At 43.7% G+C, this 20,803-nt stretch overlaps 1 pseudogene; it reads left to right on the top strand.

The window, feature by feature from the left end:
• The first annotated feature begins 15,873 nt into the window (after window positions 1–15,873).
• Window positions 15,874–20,022, top strand: LOC139008397 (mitotic spindle assembly checkpoint protein MAD2A pseudogene; annotated as a pseudogene).
• Window positions 20,023–20,803: the final 781 nt, after the last annotated feature.

Below are 20,803 nucleotides of genomic sequence, written 5' to 3'. Positions count from 1 at the left end.
ATCTACTTCTGTGATTTACCTAATAAATGTTCTCTTACAGTTTGGGTCTTGCTCTGAATTCTTTCCTGGCCAGAACTCAAGTACTGAGGTTGCTGAACCCAGGTTTGGTCTGACCCCACCCGTCAGACACCTGGTGCCATTCCCACCGCCTACATCAGAAATGCCTTCCTTCTATTGATGTAATTGCTCCCCTTCCCTTTATCATAAATACCCATTGTCTTTGTCCCCTAATAAGAACACTATTTGGGCTTCTGCCAGAATTGGTGTTTCCTGAATTGTTACTGATCCCAAATAAATGCTGGTTGCCTCTCACTTTGAAGGGCCTTTTATTTTTAGGTTAGCACAGTGTTGGCAAAAGTGTGGGGATCGTGTGCTCCTACACTGATGATGGGGTACAAACTGGGACATCCTTTGGGTAGGCAAGCTAACAATATTTCTCAAAGGTTTAAATCGTCAGTTGTAGAAATCCCTAGAAAGAGCTATGAGTGCCCAAAGACATACACTGAGTGGCCAGATTATTATGACCACCTGATGTTTGTAGGCAAATTAGCTATAATTTCGGACTGAAGTTGCTAGAGGGCCAGACCATTATAAATAGGGAAGCAGATTGTTTACCACGACAGTAGAAGTGATTTTTCCTGAAGATATGGGTAAACAATGCAATTTAACAGCCTTTGAACGTGGGATATATTTGAACGTGAGTGGCCAGATTATTATGACCACCCCCATCAGTACTTCCTTGGGCTACCTTTTGCCTTCAATACTGCGGCAATTCTTCTTGGCATTGACTCCACGAGATGTTGAAAGGTGATTTGAGGAATCTGACACCATGCCTGATGCATAGCACTGTCCAGTTCTGTGAGATTTGATGGTTGTGGAACCAGCTGCCTGATGGCTCTTTTAACTTCGTCCCACAAATGCTCAATTGGATTGAGATCTGGTGATTGTGGGGGCCACCTAAGCAAGGTAAAGTCTCCCTCATGTTCTTGAAACCACTCCTGCACAATTCGAGCACCGTGGCATGGTGCATTGTCTTGTTAGAAGAAGCCATCTCCATTGGGATATGCCATCAACATGATAGGATGAACTTGATCAGCAACGAAACTTAGGTATGTTGTGCTATTCTGACGTTGTTCCACATGAATTAAAAGGCCCAAATCATGCCAGGAAAACATGCCCCAAACCATAACACTGCCCCCACCAGCTTGAAGGGTTGTACTCATGCATGTGGGGTGCATGCTTTCATGCTGTTTCCGCCAAATTCTCACACTGCCATCTGCATGATGCAACTGGAAACGTGATTCATCAGACCACATGACTTTTTTCCAATGCTCGACTGTCCAATCCTTGTGTTCCTGTGCGAATTGGAGACGTTTTATCTTGGTAAATGCAGACAGCAAAGGTGTTCAAACAGGCCTTTGGCTTCCATATCCCATATGATGCAGCGTACGGCTAATTTGCCTACAAACGTCAGGTGGTCATAATAATCTGGCCACTCAGTGTATGTACAAGTGACGATGCCATCTCTTTCTGATGTTAAGGCTCGTGTTCTTTTTTTTTTTTTTTAATAGATTTAATAAGTGTTTGAAATAAGATGGGTATACATGGTGCCTTCCAGCCAAGAAACCCTCATAGCAGGGGCACTCCTCAAGGCCTCGCCACTGCCATCGTTCAAACCTTGCAAGGGCCTCCATTCTTGCATCCAGGTCGGCGTGGCTCTCTGGGGACTGCTGGCCTGGACGCACATTTGTGATTTCATCTGGGTCAGGCCATCCCCGCCAAGAGGGCAGAGTTGGGATGAAAAATGAGCCTGGACTATGTGGAGCCCCTGGCATCACCCCAGGGAAGAGCTCGGGAGGCCAAGAACTGGAGGAGTGAAAGAGTCCGCCTCCAGGGAAGCGGAAATGATGACTCAGCGTTGGGTCATGATTTTCCTGACTTTGACTTCTTAGTCAAAGGTGTTGAGTCATCACCTTTTTGCCTTTGATATTCAGACTTCTCACTCATCCCAGCAGGGCATAGGAAGTGGGTGAAGGGAAGCCCCCTGTAGTTAGGGCTGTGCTCCCAGATGCCTCCTCCTCTCCTCCAGTTCAAATTCAGTGTCTGCTACTTACTAACCATGAAACTTTGACAAATCACTGAGCCCACATTCCCCACCTGTATCCTGGAGATGCTAATACCTGTCTTGTTATGTCCTTCACCTAATCAGTATTTTTTTTATTTTTATTTTTTATTGGTTTCAGAGAGGAATGGAGAGGGGGAGAGAGAGAGAGAAACATCAAGGATGAGAGTCACTGATCAGGTGCCTTCTGCACACCGCACCCTGGGGATCGAGCCTGCAACCTGGGCATGTGCCCTGACAGGGAATCCAACCATAGGTTGACACTCAATCACTGATCCACCTCGGCCGGGCTAATCAGTATTTATTAAGCACCTCCTGTGTGCTATGCACAGGGAATATGGTAGTAAGCGAATCAGACAAAATCTCTTCCCTCACGAAGCTTACATTTTAGTGAGAAAAAAACAACAATGAACAAATAGGTACATACAATGTAATGTTAGTTGGTGATAAGCAGAGTGAAGAAAAATTAAATGGGTTAGGAGGGAGAGGGTTAAGGGGGCTGCTGGAGACAGTTCCTATTGAGTGTCTAGCACAAGGCCTGGCACATAGTAGGGCTAATGAACAAATATAAATTCCCCTCTTTGCAGTTTAGGAAGTAAGCGCCACATAGTTTTCAGGACTGAAAGGACTTTCCCTCCTTGGAGAAGTTACAAGATGACTCCCACACAGGGTTCCCAGTCACAGGACAGTGAGGAGGAAAGCTGTGTGTGTGAAATATATTTTTTCATTGAGGTGAATTCACATAACATAAAATTAACATCAACCATTTAAAAATGAACAATTAGTACATTCACAATGTTGTGTGAACATCACCACTATCTACTTCCAAGACAATTTTAGCACCCCAAAAGAAAACCCAGTACCCACTAGGGATAGCGAACCTTTTGAGCTCAGTGTGTCAGCATTTTGAAAAACCCTAACTTAACTCTGGTGCCGTGTCACATATAGAAATTTTTTGATATTTGCAGCCATAGTAAAACAAAGACTTATATTTTTTATATTTATTTTATATATTTAAATGCCATTTAACAAAGAAAAATCAACCAAAAAAATGAGTTTGCGTGTCATAGGTTCGCCATCACTGCACTAGGCAGTCACTCCCATTCCTCCCTCTCCCCAGTCCCTGACTAATGTTTGGTCACTCAGAAAAAGCAAAAAGTTTTTTTGGGGAGTGCCAAGGCACAACAAATGCATTCATTAAAGCAAAATTAGTACAGGTCTTACATTTGAGGTTATGAGCAGCCTGGCTGAGGTCATGCCTGCCTAATTATTGTGCCTAATAATTACCTTGACTAATTAGACCAAAGGTTTTGGAGTGTGTTTCTATTCCCAGACACTGAGTCATCAGTGACTGAGAATAAATCATTTCCCTCTATTTGTGTCTTGGATCATCCACATGGAAGCACCCAGCCAAACCCTCAGGGAAATTCCACAGGCTTCATTAATTAATATTTGGAAAACAGTATAATTTGTGTATGTCAGGCCTATAGGAACATGACATCAGTGTGTTTTGTATGTTGGATTCATTTATTTAATTATTCAACTATGCTCCAGGTGCATTTATTTATTTAAAATGCTTAAAAGAGGGGAAGGGAGAGGGAGAGAGAGAAACATCGATGTGAGATAGAACCATAGGTTCCCCCCTGCACGCACCGGTATGTGCTCTGATTGGCAATCGAAAGGTCCCATGACCTTTCCGTGCATGGGACAACACTCAACTCACTGAACCACACCAGCCAGGGCTCCAGGTGCATTTAATATTTATTGAGCTCTTAGTCTGAGCCAGGCCCTGAGATAAGACCTGGGGGTGTAATTAATAGTGAACAAGACAGATGGGCGTCTGTCCTCATAAACATATAGACTAGTGGTGAAGACAGGTGATAAGTAAAACAACAAACAAAACCATCACAAACTGTCAAGTGCTATAAGGAAAACGAATAGAACTCTGCCGCAGATAGTAGCAGGAGGGGTCTACTCTTGACAAATGATCATAGGAGGCTTCTTGGAGGAAGTGACCTCCACGCTGAGACCTGAACTGTGGGAAGGCAACAGCCAGGTAGAGTTGGTGTTCAGTATGTATGGGAGATATGAAAGTGGGCAAGGTTAGTAAGTGGTCATAGACTTTCTGGGTTTGAATCCTGCCCTACCACCGACTTACTGTAAAATGGGAACAATTACAATACTTGTGTCATGGGGCTGTCAAAAAGACTCAGTGGATTGATAGTTATGAAGCACTTAAAGCTTTGCCTGACACGGACCCAGCATCATGCATGCACGTAAGGGCCCCAGAAACTGTGGATGCTACCCGTCTATCCCCTTGCGCACCTGACCTCACCTCCAGCATCAGAGAAGAGGGTTTCCAGTTCTCTTACCAGCTCCCAACTCCACCTGCATCTCTCCTCTTCTTCACCGAGCAAAGCTCTTCAACTCAATGAAACAGGCTCACCCTGGATTTGCTCTGGTTCACCTCCATATCCCTGCTCATCACCTCACTGGGGCCTTGCTGACAGACAGTAGGCCCCCACATTTGTTGAGTGAACAGATAGATGGAAGTGTTGTAGGCGGTGGGAACAGTGTCTGACCCCAGGGGTTCAGCAACCTCGGTACTTGGATTCTGGCTAGGAAAGAATTCAGAGCCACGACCCAAACTATAGGAGAACATTTATTGGGTAAATCACAGAAGTAGAAAAAGTATTTCCTAAAAGAAATTAGCTTAGGAAACGAGTTATGGAGGTAAAGAAAGAGCCCTTGGAGCTTGGGAGTGAGGAAGCTAATGGTAACTTGCCTGAGATAGGGAGAGAGAGAGGGGGAAGGGAAAGGAAAAGCAAGGGCATGGTCCCTGGAGGGAGAGCGCCCTGGGTCCTCTGTCCTAAGGGTTTTAAGAACAGAGGTTTTGGGGGGAAGTCCCAGGGAAAGATGTTAATAGAATATTCAGTAGCTTTCCAGGTGTATTCATTCAGGGTTGTGGTCTCCACTGACTGATTGGCTGGCATTCAGTGCTGCTGGTCCTGATGTCAGCGAAGGCTGGTTTAGCTGCTTATCTAGGCCTGGAGCTGAAATACAACTGAGTCCTAGATATTATCTCTAGGGAAGAAAGGTCAATGTGTCCAAACCACATGACCAGCACTATGCTAAGGAGGAAAAGCCACTCTGCGGGCGAGGTCCCATCTTACAACTGATTGTCCTTTGCTAGGTACCTGGGGCTTTCCAACCTGATGACCTCTGTACCTGGCCCATTGTTCTTGCTCTGCTCATGTCTGTCTAACTGCCCACAGCAGGACGTGCACTGTGGGAGAATTTGGGAGCCTTTCTGGCTTTTTTCACTTATTGTAGTTTTGGGGGTCCATCTGCATTGTGGCAAGTACAGTGTTTCTGAAGTCCCTCGGGCTGTAGATGGTGTCCACGGCAGAGACCCTTCTCAGGAACACACCCCAGTGGCTAACCCAGTATTTCTCTTCTCTCAGCTCATCTTCTCTCCCCAAGGGCCAAGTGCCAGGCAGATTAAGCTCTCAAAATAAAGGAAGGGGAAAAATACATGGAGATTTAAAGCATAAGATGTTGAAATAACCCAGTGGGAGATATATATATCTCCCCTATAGAATAAAACCCTAATATGCAAATCGACCAAACGGAGGAACGACCAGTCACTGTGACATGCACTGACTACCAGGGGACAGACACAACACAGAAGCTGCCCCCAGCCCACAGGCCCTGACTGGCGGTGGTGGCAGCAGTGGGGGTGGGGCCCGGCGAGCAGGCGGTGCCAGGCCACCAGCCAAGGCAGGTACCAGCAGGGGGCCCTCTCGATTGCCCTGCCGGTTGTCCCACAGATCAGCCCTGATTGCCAGCCAGACCTTGGGATCTTACCCGTGCACGAATTTCATTCACCAGGACTCTAGTGTGTGTGTATATATATATATATATATATATATATATATATATATATGTAATATAATGTAAAAATTTTTTATTGATTTGTTTTTTATTGATTTTAGAGGGAGAGGAAGGAAGAGGGAGAGAAAGAAATATTGATGTGAGAGAGAAACATTGGTCATCTCCAGCACACACCCCAACTGAGGATCAAACCTGAAACCTGAACATGAGCCCTGACAAGGAATCAACCGGCGACCTTTTGGTACACTAAACGCCATTCGACTATTGAGCCACTCCGGCCAGAGCCCACCATCTGCCTCCCTCCAGTCTCTTCTGCCTCTTCATCACAGCCACCCTAGTCCAGACACCACCACTTCTTGCTGTTCTCCCAGCTGCCACAATAAAACTAACAAAAGCAAAATTTTTATTATGGAAAAATTCCAAAAAGTTACAAAAGGAACGAGAACAGAATATGAAAACTATTTTAACAATTCGTCAGCTCATGGCACCCACTCTGCAGCCTCCTGGAATTTTCAATTCCTCCCCTCCAGGTTTTTTTGTGTGTGTATGCGTTTTTATTTATTTTTATTTTTTTAATTTTTGGCCTCTGGGACAGTTAACCTGACTTTTCATCAGTTTACCCTGCAGATGTATTGTCTGTTGTGGTGTAATGTTTACTCCAAGATTCCTTCAGGAATTTGCTTTTGAAACCAAAATTTTGAGACTCAAAACCAAAGTTTTGAGACCTTAAAATAAAAGGCCTCTCTTTTGCAATCTCCCAAAAGGCAAGCCTCGGCTTCCAAGATTATTATCTCTGCCATGAATTTCAAAAGACTCTTAGGAACTCTGAAAAGGCAGGAATTTGGCTCTTCCAGTGATTGCTTTTTTTGAATTGGTTTGGGTCTGGCCTCTCCCAGGGTTGTATCCAGACTGATTCAGGCCTCAACCTCACTACTTGGTTTTGGGAAGACAGGGATTTCTTTTAAAAAGGGAATAAGCCCTAGCCGGTTTGGTTCAGTGGATAGAGTTGGCCTGCAGACCAAAGGATCCCGGATTTGATTCTGGTCAAGGGCACGTACCTCCACTGCAGGCTCCTCCCCAGCCCGGCCCTGGTCAGAGCGCATGCAGGAGGCAACCAATCAATGTATTTCTCTCACATCAATATTTCTCTCTGTCTTTCCCTCTCTATTCCACTCTCTCTAAAAATCAGTGGGGAAATATCCTCGGGTGAGGATTAAAAATAATAAATAAATAAGTAAATAATAAATATGTTACCCATTGCTATTTTTATTGTCGTTAAAATGTAATTTTAGTGAATTTAAACAATTTCTCAGAATGTTCACAGGGGTGGTACCCACAACCCTGTTTTCCCACATGTTTTTAGTTCTTCAGCTACAATTTCATGCAAACTTTCACAGGCCCCAAGCTCCCAACCTGGTGGTTATTTTTCATTTACTATGTCACTCTTCTAGGTGTTTGTTCAAGAGCAGCTTCTCAGGGCTGTGCACCAGTGCACACCTGCAACCCCGTGTCCTGGATGTCACCTAAAGTCCCATGTCATTTCACAGTCCAGCGCTCCTGCTTAGCCTTGCATCATCTGATTTCCTGGATCACAAGCATTGGCAGTAATGTTGAAGTCAGTCACCTGTTTAAAAAAAAAAAAGTTAAGAGTTTTTTTTGTGTGTGTGTGTTTTTTCAGGCAGTTCCACTGAAATCTCCCAATATTTTTCAATACCCAAAGTCTCCCAGAATCAGGACTGCGCCAGACAGGATAATTCAGGCCCAGGGGTGATAAAGTCAAACCAAAGGGGAAGGAAGGATGGCTAGCGGGGAGGGCCACCTACTGAGAATAGAAGCGCTGGTGTTTATCCTCACCTCACCCAGCAGCCTCCCCGGGGACCCAACGTGCCACCGTTGGGCTTAGTTTCCAAATGGGCAGTTTTCCTGGTGACAAAATCAGAGTCGCCTGTGTGTCCTTACAGACAGAGGCAAGGGCCCTGGTGTTTTTTTAAGTGGCCCAAATTATCACAGTTGGGTGTAACCCGATTGTTTCTTTCCATCAGCTTTTTATTTGAGAACAGTTTTTTACATTTACAGAGAAGTTGCAAAGACAGTATGTACACAGATTTCCCACACACACTACACCTACTTTTCCCCACGATTTTCTGGTATTACAAACATACCGCGTTATTACTGTCTATTTGTCAGAATGAATGAACCAATATTGATATATTATTCTTTTTTAAAAATAAGTTTTATTGATTTAAGAGAGAGAGGGATATAAAGAGAGAAACATCAATTGGCTGCTCCTTGCAGGCTGCCTGCTAGGGATTGAGCCTGCAACCCGGGGATGTGCCCTGACTGGGAATGGAATTAGCAACATCTTGGTTCATGAGTAGACGCTCAACCACTGAGCCACACCGGCTGGGCACTATATTGTTCCTAACTTCAGTCTGTGCTTTGCTCAGATTTCCTTATGTTTTACTGAATGCACTTTTTCTGTCCCTGAGCCCCACCCAGAACATCACATTCCATTTAGGCATCATGTTTGCTTAGATTCCTCTTGGTGTGACCATTTCTCAGACTTTGTGTTTTTTGTTTTTTTAATTGAGATATAATTCACATATTATTATATCTACCCTTTAAAAGTGTACAGTTCAGTGGACTTTAGTGCATTCAGAAATTGTGCTATCTTATATTTAAAAAAGCCCAACCAGCTTGGCTCAGCGGTTCAGCGTTGACCTATGAGCCAGGAGGTCACGGTTTGATTCCCGGTCAGAGTATACTAGTATTCCCAGGTTTCGGGCTCGATCCCCAGTGTGGGGCTTGCGGGAGGCAGTCAATCAATGATTCTTTCTCATCATTGATGTGTCTCTCTCTCCCTCCCTCTTCCGTGCTCTCTGAAATCAATAAAAAATATATTTAAAGAAAAAAAAATGTGCTATCTAATTCCATAACATTTTTTTCACCCCTGTAAGAAACCACATACCCATGTAGCAGCCACTCCCCATTCTCCCCTCCCCGCAGCTTCTGGCAACCACTAATCTACTTTCTGTTTTTATTAATTTGTCTCTTCCAGACATTTCAGAGAAATGGGATCACACAATTTGTGGCCTTTTATACCGGGCTTCTTTCACTGAGCACAAAGTTCTCGAGGTTCATCCATGTTGTAGCATCTATCAGGACTTCATTCCTTTTTATGGCTAAATAAAATTCCATTGAATGGATTGACCACATTTAGTTTATCCGCTCATTAACTGATGGATATAACCACCTTTGGCTGTTATGACTTTCTTTATAGTTTCACAGAATACCACTTAGATGTGTTGCCCTGCAGTTGAGATCTGTCTCATGTGTTTCTCATGATTAAACTGGGGTTAGGGTTTGGGGAGGAGGACCATGGAGGTAAGTGCCCTTCTCATCACTCATATTGAGGGTGTGTGCTACTAAAATGATTTCCCACTCTTGATAGGAACTTTGATCACCTGGCGGAGGTAGAGTCTGTCAGATTTCATCACTGTTCAAGTGCCCTGATTTCAATAGACAGTTGCACCAATTTTCTCTTCACTTTAACCACAAAGTTATAATTCTAATATTAATTTTTGCTGCATAGATATATTAAAGCAGTGGTTCTCAACCTTCTGGCCCTTTAAATACAGTTCCTCATGTTGTGACCCAACCATAACATTATTTTCGTTGCTACTTCATAACTGTAATGTTGCTACTGTTATGAATCGTCATGTAAATATCTGATATGCAGGATGGTCTTAGGCGACCCCTGTGAAAGGGTCGTTCGACCGCCAAAAGGGTCGTGACCCACAGGTTGAGAACCGCTGCATTAAAGGGAAGGCTAGTTTTAACTTATTTGATTTGGATTCATACTTCAAATAAAGATCTTTTTTTCCAGATAGAAGACTTTTAATTATATTAAAAATGTCACACTGCAGTGATTTGCAGAGATTTTTAAACAAATCTTTAGTACCCAGTGTTGGTGACAATGTAGAGAAACAGACATTTTTATAGGCTGTCTGGGGCAAGGGTGAATGAAGATGGGGAGGACATTTGGCAATTTACATCCAAAGCCTTGAAATGTGCCACCCAATTCCATCAATTCTACATTTAGAACTTTATATGAAGAAAATAAATATGTACACAAAGATTTGGCCAAAACCAAACAAACAAAAAACCAACCCAATTTATTATAGAATTATTTGTAGGAACCAAAGTTGAAAAAAACCTAAGTGCCCAAAATAGGAAATTAGCTTTAAAATTGACACAACCCCGCAATCCATTGCCAAACAACTATTTAAAAGGATGTAAATACATGAAAAGACAAAAAGACAAAAAAAGACATAAAAAGATTATCACAACTTATTACGTAGAAAAAATGATTGAAAACAGTGTGTATACAAAAATTCTGATTTTATAGAACAATCAAATATATATATATGTCTTTGCATAGAAAAAATAATGGCTCGATCCCCAGTAAGGGGCATGCAGGAGGCAGTCGACCAATGATTCTCTCTCATCATTGTTTCCATCTCCCTCTCTCCCTTCCTCTCTGAAATCTGAAATATATATATATCAAGAAATATATTTGGTCTTTGTCCCTGGCTCCTGGCACAGACCCCTAAACACCCTTGGAATTTCCTGAACGACAGGAGGGTTTTCAGTTTTTCATAGTGAGCCCGTTTAAATTGCACCTGGGTTCACACTAATGACATAACTTAGGGTAGAGCACCTGGATACAGAGCCTCAGGAGGGGGCTGGTCACCAGCAAGACCAAGTGGTTGGAACTTGTAGCTCCACTTCAGGGAGGGGGGAAAGGGGGTTGGATATTAAGTTCTATAGCAACTCTTTTGTTGTCAATCCTCAACCAAGGATATTTTCCCATTGATTTTTAGAGAGAGTGGAAGGGAGAAAGGGAGGGGGGAGAGGAAGAGAGAGATAAAGAGATAGAGAGAGATCATGGGAGAGAGAGACATCAATTGGTTGCCTCCCCCATGCACCCTACTGGGTTTCAGGATCAAACCTGAAACCCAGGTACCTGTGTGCCTGGGTTGCGCCCTTGACTGGGAATTGAACCCATGAACCTTTGGTGCAGGGACCAATGCTCCAACCAACTGAGCAACATTGGCCAGGGCTCTATAGCAGCTCTTGGAGAACATTTAATGAGCTGGGTTGGTAAACACCTGGAGGTGCTGGGAGGGTGGGCTGTGCCTGGAGAGACGTGAAAGCTCAGAGCCCACCTTCCCCCATACCTGCCCTGTGCATCTCTTCCATCTGGCTGTTCCTGAGTTGTATCCTTTATAATCAAGTGGTAGTAGTAAGTACGTAAACTGTTTCCTGAGTCCTGTGAGCCCTATAGCAACATGAGAAGGGGGTCATGGGAACCCCTGATTTATAGCTGATCGGTCAGAGTACAGGAGGCCTGAACTTGGAATTGGATCTGAAGTGGGGGTAGTCTTGTGGGATTGAGCCTTTAACCTGGAAGGGGTAGGGGGTCTGACCATAATTCTAGGTTGTGTCAGATTGAATTGCTGCTGGTGTCCAGAGAATTGGGGAATTGGTTGGTATGAGACACCTCCCCCCGCAACACACACACAAGTGTTCTGTGGGTAGAAACAGACCTTAGGAAATTCTTTGTGTCTCAATTTCTCATCTTTAAAATGGGAATAAAAATACCAACCTTATTGGGTATTTGTCAGGATCAAATAAGTTAATACACACAAAGAATTTATTATAAATATTAAAATAGGTGGAATCCCATGTGTGGTAAGGAGTCCTTTTTTTTTTAAAAAAAAAAGTAGATAATGTATTTTTTTAATGTATTTTATTGATTTTTACAGAGAAGAAGGGAAAGGGATAGAGACTTAGAAACATCCATGATAGAGAAACATCAATCAGCTGCCTCCTGCACACTCCCTACTGGGGATGCGCCCCCAACCAAGGTACATGCCCTTGACTGGAATTGAACCCAGGACCCTTCAGTCCGCAGGCCGACACTCTATCCACTGAGCCAAACTGGTTAGGGTGTAGGGGGGCCTTTTATTAAAATGTTATTGATTTTGAGGAGCTCTGCTCTGCAACATTGATGTGTAGATAAGGATGCTTAACTCCTAGGATTGGGGTTAGCATTCAATCTTCTCCTTGCCATATGTAGTTGAAAGTCACACTTTCTTTGACGTCTAGTTCCCTTTTTCTTCTTGGCTGTTTGGAGATACCCATCCCAGTCCTCCCAAGTTAGTCAGGGTCATGTGACTAGCTCTGGCCAATGGGATATGATCAGAAGGGACGGTCACTTCCTTTCTGAGGCAGCAAAAAGCCTCTGCCAGGTTCTCCAGCTCATCATCCCCTTTGTGGAGGAGGCCTGGTGTTGAGAGGGTAGAGTCACCAGACAGAAGCCAGACGGGATCTGGAAGTTCACCTGGACCAGCGCCGTCTTTGCCGGAGCAAGAAAGAAACTTTTGTGATGTTTAGCCAGTGAGATGTGTTTGCTATCATTATTGCAGCTTGCTCATCACAGCAGCATCAACTATCCTGACCAATACTACATATCGATGGATGTTTCCAGAAAATAACCAGGCGGTTTATTTAGAGGATCCAAGGGCACCACCTCTCACATCTTTGTCCCCTTATCTTTTCTAACAAGCTGCTGCTACAGCTGCTGGAAGAAACCACAGAAACACCCTCTGCCAACTGTATCGACACCATCAGTCCTTATGACCTCTGGGTAGGGAGATTTGGCGCTCATTTTTAAAATATATTTCTATTCATTTCAGAGAGGAAGGGAGCGGGAGAGAGAGATGGAAAATCAATGATGAGAGAGAATCATTGAGCGGCTGCCTCCTGCATGCCCCACACTGGGGATCGAGTCCATAACCCGGGCATGTGCTCTTGGCCAGAATCAAACCTGGGACCCTTCAGTCCACAGGCTGACGCTCTATCCACTGAGCCACACCAGCTAGGGCAAGTGCTATTTTTTTAATAAGAAAAGAAAATGGGACACCCTTCCTGTGGGGAGCACACCCGTGCTTTTCCCTTCCACCTCTTCTCCCCCCAGGAGCGGCACCTTTGCCTTCTCTCTCCTAAGCTCCAAGGGCCCTTCTTTTGCTTCTGTGACTTGTTTTCTGAGCCTACGCAGCCCAGCTGGCTCATTCTACTACCTCTGCAACTTTCTAAATAAACTTTCTCTTGTAATTTGAAACAAAACAAAAAAAAAGAAAAGAAAGGAAGGAAGGAAAGAAGGAAGGAAGGAAGGAAGGAAGGAAGGAAGGAAGGAAGGAAGGAAGGAAATGAATTTAGAGTAAATGGCTTTGTGAAATGTTTCTGACCTACCAGGCCATGACTAATGTGCCCCGGTTTGGACAGAGCCTGAGAGCCTGCACATGTTGGCATCCCATCATGTTTGCTTGTTTTTATGTGGTGGGCAGCCCCTAGGGGGGGTCCCTAAAATCCAAGACCCTTCTTATTCATGCCCTTGTGTAACTCCCTTCCCTTTAGTGTGAGTTGGGTTTACTGACTTGCCTCAAATGAATAGCATACGGCAAGGGATGGACCCCACATCTAAGAGTAGGTTGTAAAAAAGAGTGGCTTCTGTCTTGGGTGTCCTCTTTCTCTTTCTCCCTCCAATGAAAGAAGCCAGCTGCCACGTTTTGAACTATCCCAGGGAGAGTTAATTAACATAACTATTACCCAAACTGCTTTCTTTCCCAAAGGGGATTATAAGGAGCCCCCTTTTAAACTCCTTCCAACCCCCCTCCCCCCAGGCAACCTTTCTTTCTTTTTTTAAACATAGTTTTATTAATTTCAGAGAGGAAGAGAGAGGGAGAGAGAGAGAAACATCTATGATGAGAGAGAATCATTGGTTGGCTGCCTCCTGGATACCTCCCCAGTGGGGATCGAGCCCAGGCATGTGCCCTTGACTGGAATTGAACCCAGGACCCTTCAGTCCACAGGCCGACACTCTATCCACTGAGCCAAACCAGCTAGGGCTTAAATATGTTTTTATGGATTTTTAGAGGGAGAGGAAAGGAGAGGGATAGAGAGGTAGAAATATTTATTGGCCACCTCCTGCATGCTCCCTACTGGGGATGGAGCTCACAACCTGAGCATGTGCCCTGGCTAGAATTGAACCAGTGACCTCTTGGTTCATGGGTGGATGCTCAACCATCGAGCCACACTGGCTGTGCTGTTTTCTGTGACTATAGATTAGTTTGCATTTTCTCTAATTTTATGTAAAGGGAATGAATTAGAAAGCACATACAGTATTTTTTTTTTTTGCCTGGCCACTTTCACTCAGCATAATTATTTTAGATTCATCTATGTTGTGTTCATCCATCTTGTTGCTGTGTGGTAATAACAGTCCCCTGTATGGACATACCACAGGCCCTCTGTTCACCTGTTGATGGGCATTCGGGTTGCTTCCAGTTTGTGGCTATTACAAGTAGAGCTGATGTGGACATTCATCCATAAGGATGGCTTTCTTTTCTCTTTGGTAATTACCTAGGAGTGAAATACATCTGGGTATTTATCCAAAAAATATAAAAACACTAATTTAAAAAGATATATGTACCCCTATGTTCATTGCAACATTATTTACAATAGCCAACATGTGGAAACAAACTAAGTGTCCATCAGTGAATGAATGGATAAAGATGTGATATATATATATATATATATATATATATATATATATATACACACACATATATATACTACTCAGCTATAAAAACAGAATGAAATCTTGCCACTAGTGACAACATGAATGAACCTTGAAGATATTCTGCTAAATGAAATAAATGAGCTGGCCCAACCGGTGTGGCTCAGTGGTTGAGAGTCAACCTAGAAACCAGGAGGTCATGGTTCAATCCCAGGTCAGCACTCATGCTCAGGTTGTAGGCTCGATCCCCAGTGGGGGCATGCAGGAGGCCAATTGATGATTCTCTCTCATCATTGATGTTTCTATCTCTCTCTCCCTCTCTCTTTTTCTCTGAAGTAAATAAAAATATATTGAAAAAATAAGTGAACTGGAGAAAGAAAATACCATATGATTTCACACATATGTGAAATTTAAACAAATGAAAAAAATGGAACGAAAACAAACTCAAGATACAGAGAACAAATTGGTGGTTACCAGAGGGAAATAAAGTGGTTGGGGGAGGGGTGCCCCTAGCTGGTTTGGCTTAGTGGATAGAGCGTCCACCTGTGGACTGAAGGGTCTCAGATTCGATTCCAGTCAAGGGCACATGCCCAAGTTGCAGGCTCCATCCCCAATAGGGGGCATGCAGAAGGCAGCCGATCGATGAATCTCATTATTGATGTTTCTATCTCTCTCTCCCTCTCCCTTCCTCCCTGAAATCAATAAAAATATATTTAATAATAAAAAAAAAAAGGTTGTGGGGGTGGGCCAAAGGGGTTAAGGGAGTCAAGTGTATGGTGACTGATGGTAACTAGACTTTTGGGGGGTGATCACATGTATACAGATGTCAAATTATAATATTGTACACCTGAAACTTATATACCAATTTTTCCTTCATAAAAATACAAACTCTTGAATTATTTTTCAAAGTGATTGTACCATTTTACATTCCCACAAGCATTCTATAGGACGTTTCACAACCCTGGCACTAAACCACTAAATACCAGCAGTCCCAATCATGGTGGCAACTTAACCCCGACTCCCTTTACAAATGTCCCCCCCCCCCTTTCCCCCGCACCTGCCCATGGAACAGAGCTGCCCCAGCTGAGGATCAGAAGCTCTTTGTTCCAGCGGTAGCCAAAGATAAGCCCGCCTTCAGGAGCCAAGGAAGAAACATGTGTGACCCCAAGTTTATGAACTGAATTCATGGAAGCCGAGGTAGAAGACGGTTACAAGAATGAGGAGTGACTGCCAGTGGTACGGCTTGGCCTGGCCAGGCGTTCTGTGGTTCTTCAGTTTCTGAAAAGACCAAAATGCTCTTATTTAAAGAACGAAGGTTTATAGAAATGGTGGTTAGAGCTAAAGTCAGATGATCCATTTACTTTCTATTTTTAATTTTCTCTCTGGCCCTGGAGCCTCCCAGAGCCTCCCTGGGGTAAAAATAAGTGGTGTTTGGTAATCCCGAGCTGAAAGGTGGTACTTAAGTCAAAAGTACACCTGAACTCAGCTAATTTGCACTAATCACCTACCCCAGCCATGGATCAGAGGGGAAAACATCACTATGATGCAACCACGACCAGGCATTGCAGGATGCCACCCACGCTCAAATACTTCTTTGATTTCTAAAACCTTCATCCCAGCCCCCGGGTAAGCTGGACGGGGCCTCAGAATCCCCTGGAGAGCTTGAGAAACACAGATTGCCTGGTCCCACCGCTAGAGATTCTGATTTCATGCAGCTGGAGAGATGCGTGAGAATTTTCATTTCTAACAAGTGTCCAGATGGAGCTGACGCTGCTGGTCCAGGGGCCACGCTCTGATACCCACTTTCCTATTGGAAGCCTCAATTTAAAGTCTAGCTAATGGGAGTCAAACAACCCTATGGTATGTTTGACTTTCCATAGGGTTGATGTCATTTTTTTGCACACTTGTCCAGGGCAAGACAGCTCTTCCGGGAGCAAAGCATCACCCAGCACGGGAGTGCTGACATCGTGGCCCGGTTCTTCTCATTTGGCATCAACAGCATTTTATATCAGTGTGACATTTACCCATCTGAGTCCTTTCCTCAAGTGTAGAAAATGTGGACTCACCTTGCTTGTAACTACTCATCCTGAGCTCATGAAATACCTAAATAATGCGGCGGAACAACTAAGAGGTTGGTTATACGTACAAGTGTTCAGTGCAGAAACGTGTGGTAGTCGTCTCGAATATTGAAAGCGGGGAGGTCCTTGAAAGACGGCAGTTTGACTTTGAGTGACAAGACTGTCAAAGACGACACAACCTGGAGAAAAGCCTCAAAGCTCTCCAGGATGAAATCCGCTCGGTGATCTGACAGGTCACCGCTACGGTGACATTTCTGCCACTGCTGGAAGTTTCTTGTCAATTTGATCTGCTGATCTACGCAGACAAAGATTTGGTTGTACCTGAGAAGTGGGAAGAGTCGGGACTACGGTTTATTACCAAGTCTGAGCAAGTACGCCTGTGTTCCTTCAGCTACAACCCACAAAGTAAGCAGCATGGTGGCCTACGGAATCCTGCCCACGACTGGAGATAAGACAAGAACAAGACTGGCATTCTCATATGTGTTTCCTGAAACCACGTCAGCTACGGTTCATGTTTTACTTCACTGGTTCATTTTCAGATGGGGGAAACTTAACATTATACTTTACTGAACTGTGCACATGGTTCCATTTTGGGTATCTGTTTGACTTTCCATAAGGTTGATGTCATTTTTTGCACACCATTCAAAGGGAACCAGCAGATTATATCAGCACTGTAATGTCAATTCCTTTGAAGGTGGTAACTGGAGAAGGAAAACTCTTGCTATAAAGCTAAATGCCTTCCCAAATCAGACCTCATGGTCAAGCAGCTTGACTCAGAATAGAGGTAAAGCCCAGCCAGCATGGCTCAGTGGTTGAGCATTGGCCTATAAACCAGGAGGTCACGATTCAATTCCCGGTCAGGGCACATGCCCGGGTTGTGGCTCGATCCCCAGTGTGGGGCATGCAGGAGGCAGCCAATCAATGATTCTCTCTCATCATTGATGTTTCTGTCTCTCTCTCCCTGTCCCTTCCTCTCTGAAATCAATTAAAAATATATTTAAAAAAAAAAAATAGAGGTACATTTTTTAAAAATGAAGCAGCAAACGGAGTCTGAATATTCAGTCTTTGTTTAGGTCCTAAAGTAATTGATAATCCACAATCAACAAAATATTCCTATAAGGTCCTTTTGCCATTTATTTTATTTGTATAGTTTCCATATGGGAAAAATCTCCAATTATTTGATTTCAATGTATATAATTTACACGTATGGCGCTGTTACTATTTGTACTGTTTAAATTCCAGTGATACAGAACTCAATGTCTTTTTCTGTCTTACAAAATCAAGCTTTAAATGACAATGATAAATAAAGTTAAATGTGTATGTTAAAGATATATAAGTAAGCCCTAGCTGGTTTGGCTCAGTGGATAGAGTGTCAGCCTGCAGACTGAAGGGTCCTGGGTTCGATTCCAATCAAGGGCACATGTCTGGGGTGCAGGTTCGATCCCCAGTGTGGGGCATGCAGGAGGCAGCCAATCAATGATTCTATCTCATCATTCATGTTTCTGTTTCTCTCTTTCTCTCCCTTCTTCTCTGAAATCAATTTTTAAAAATTAAAAAAAGATACATAAGTAAAAAAATAAAGTCTATGGCAGTGATCTTCCATCACTGTGATTTTGTGCCCTCACCCCAAAGGGACAAATCTTGAGACATTTTGGTTGGCATAACTGATGTGGGGGGACTGAAGCTGGCATCTAGTGGTGCCAGCACCCTACAACACACAGGACAATCCCCACAAGAATTGTTTCACTCAAATGTCAATAGTGCCAAGGTTGAGAAACCCTGACCTATAGGGGAATGCTTACAGAAATTAGAAGAAAATTCTCACAAGAGATAGATATTACCCAGCCATCCATTAAAAAGAATGCCCCTTAGACCTTTGTAAAACTTGGGGAATTTGTTCCTGGTATGATGTGAAAGAAACAAATAGGATAAAAGGGGTGTATTCAACCTACCAGCTGTTTCATTTAATTTTCTTCAGACTTTATCACACACTTTATCTTGTCTGTTTCTATGTTTACTTATACATCCTCTGTCTTCATTCCCTGGGATGTAAGGTCCTGGTATATTTTAGGAGGGCATTAAATAGTTGGTGGACACTCGAATGGGTAAACCTGATGTCTTTTTAAAAAATATATGGTTTTATTGATTTCAGAGGGAGAGAGAGGTAGAAACATCAATGATGAGAGAGAATCATTGATCGGCTGCCTCCTGCATGCCTCCACTGGGGATAAACCCGCAACCTGGGCATGTGCCCTGACTGGGAATTGAACCGTGACCTTCTGGTTCATAGGTCGATGCTCAATCACTGAGCCACACCGGCCGGGTAAACCTGATGTCCTGGAAGAAAAATCAGTGATGTGCTGGTGAAAGTTTAATAACCGACTATCTGAAAAGAAAATCCCTCATCTGTAGCATTTGCTGATTTCCATGGTGTAAAGACTCCCACTGTAGCTGATTTATCAGCTCCCTCACGGTGTCACTGACAAAGGAGTTGGGTAAGTGTACACAGCTGGCTTGCCACGCCCACAGGAGCCAGCCCCAGCACACCCCTGGAAAGAATTATATTAATCAAAAAAGGCTGGAAGGGAAAATGCTAAAATGTTAATGGTGGAGCAGCAGTATCACGCATATATTAGAAACCATTAAGCCCCCGCATATTAACAAGTGAATGTGAGAGGATGGCTCCTTATCTAGTTTATGTCCTTCAAGAAAGACTGGAATAACATGCCCATTAATATGACGTGGCTCCCAATTTCTGGTCTCTATCCAAATTCCAAACTCCTGACTGAGAGAATCAGCTGACACAATCTTATGTCAAATGTGGTGAGAGTGGGGGGATATACCTATTTGGGGCAAGTAGTGTAGGTGTTCAGGTTCTGAACTGCATGAAGGCAGCACATCTGGGCCCATTGACCTCATAGACACATACAAACTTGCATAAAAGAATGCAGACGGGCTCCAAGGTTTGGGGCTCTGAGTCCTGAGGCAGTGGGGTAACACCCTTTGTTATAAACCCATGGACCGATGGCCATGTATGCACTCTGGAGAGCACACGGACACGCGGTCCTGTGATGCAGACACATGTGACCTCCTCATTTCTCAGAGCCCAGTTCTGCCCCCTCAACCCCAGCACTGAAGCTGTCGGCTGTTCAACACGGAGGAGAGGGCACTGGGGTATTGAGGTTGCTGAGACATGGAAGTCCCAGGGCGCCTTCAAGTGGGTAAAAGTGAGGGTGTATTTGACCCTCAGCAAGGCTGCTGCCTACATGGCCACGGAAGGCACTTAGAACTCCTTTAAAAGATCATTGGACACTCAAGAAAATTAAAAACATATGTTCAGCCCTAGCTGGTTTGGCTCAGTGGATAGAGTGTCGCCTGCGGACTGAAGGGTCCCGGGTTCAATTCCAATCAAGGGCACATGCCCGGGTTGTGGGCTCAATCCCCAGTTGGGGCTGTGCAGGAGGCAGCCGATCAATGATTCTCTCTCATCATTGATGTTTCTATCTTTCTCTTTCTCTCCCTTCCTCTCTGAAGTCAATACAAATATATATATATATATATATATATATATATATATATATATATATATATAAATAAAAATAAAAACATATGTTCGCACAAAAACTTGTACACAAATACTCATAGCAGTCTTAGTTATCCTAGCCCCAAAAGTGGAAACAACCCAAATGACCATGAATGGATGAATGGAAAGAGTGATCTATCCATACAATGAAATATTATTCAGCCATAAAACAAGAATGAAGAACTGATACATGCTACAACGTATGTAAACTTCAAAAACATTGTGACCAATGAAAGAAGTCAGACACAAAAGGCTACATGTCTTATGATTCCATTTCTACGAAATATCCAGAATAGCAAGTCCATAGGCAGGAAGTAGATTAGTGGTTCCCAGGGGGTGGGGGTGGGGGTGGAGGGAATGGGGAGTGACTGCTGGTGGGCATGGGGTTTCTTATCAGGGCTATGAGAATGTTCTGGAATTAGATAGTGGCAATAGTTGTACAACACAGTGAATATACTAAAACCACTGACCTGTACACTTTAAAA

Source organism: Myotis yumanensis, unplaced genomic scaffold (genome assembly GCF_028538775.1).
Source record: "Myotis yumanensis isolate MYYU_CA2020_CCGP unplaced genomic scaffold, mMyoYum1.0.hap1 SCAF_4, whole genome shotgun sequence".
Classification (NCBI taxonomy): Eukaryota; Metazoa; Chordata; class Mammalia; order Chiroptera; family Vespertilionidae; genus Myotis; species Myotis yumanensis.
Note: the sequence above shows the minus strand (reverse complement) of the source record. Positions and strands in the feature narration are given on the sequence as shown.